Genomic DNA, 841 nt, shown 5'->3' on the forward strand with positions numbered 1-841 from the left:
GTGTGTATATATATATATATATATATATATATGTGATCATTACCAGCATCGCCTTATTGGCACAAACATTCGAGCGTGGCCGTTGCCAGTACTGCCTGACTGGCCCTCGTGCTGGCAGCACATAAAAGCACCCACTACACTCTCGGAGTGGTTGGCGTTAGGAAGGGCATCCAGCTGTAGAAACTCTGCCAGATCAGATTGGACTAACTGGCTAACAGGCCCATGGAATTAACATGTAAATGGTTGAATATTCCAAAGGACACATGTATCCTTAATGTAATTCTCATATGGAATTAGTGTGGCAAGGCTGGGCTTTTGAATTACTCATCCGGTTTACTTGACAATTATTTTTGTATGCGTGCCTGTGTGTGTGTGTGTGTGTGTGTGTGTATGTGTGTATATATATATATATATATATATATATATATAATGGTAAACTGTTCAATAACCAGTGCAATCAATAAATGAAAACCAGTTGTTTTGCCACTGCATTACTTCCATTTTCTCAGGAAAAGGTTGATTTCTTTGTGTTGGTTTTTACACCTGAAAAATTTTTGTATTGTTAACCATTCAGCTGTAAAGTAGAACATGAGAGTTTGGTTCACTGAGGCAAATAAATGTTAAGAAAGTGCAGAGCACAGCAAATGTTCTGAAGTTAAGTCTCACCAGCTTGTTCTTTAACTGAATTCCATTCAGATTGTTTTTCTCTTCCTTTCTTCCTGGTTTGATCCAATAAATTGTCAGTTTAATTATTCTAGAAGGAAAATGTGTTATGCCTCTTCAAAATCTCTCTCTCTCTCTCTCTCTCTCTCTCTCTCTCTCTCTCTCTCTCTCTCTCTCT

The 841-nt window shown here is 37.9% G+C and overlaps 1 protein-coding gene across 3 annotated transcripts in view; it reads left to right on the forward strand.

The window, feature by feature from the left end:
• The window catches only part of LOC106869408 (VWFA and cache domain-containing protein 1), a 58,677-nt gene that overhangs the window by 44,964 nt on the left and 12,872 nt on the right, over window positions 1–841 (forward strand). The window lies entirely within an intron of this gene.

This window comes from Octopus bimaculoides, chromosome 10 (genome assembly GCF_001194135.2).
Source record: "Octopus bimaculoides isolate UCB-OBI-ISO-001 chromosome 10, ASM119413v2, whole genome shotgun sequence".
Classification (NCBI taxonomy): Eukaryota; Metazoa; Mollusca; class Cephalopoda; order Octopoda; family Octopodidae; genus Octopus; species Octopus bimaculoides.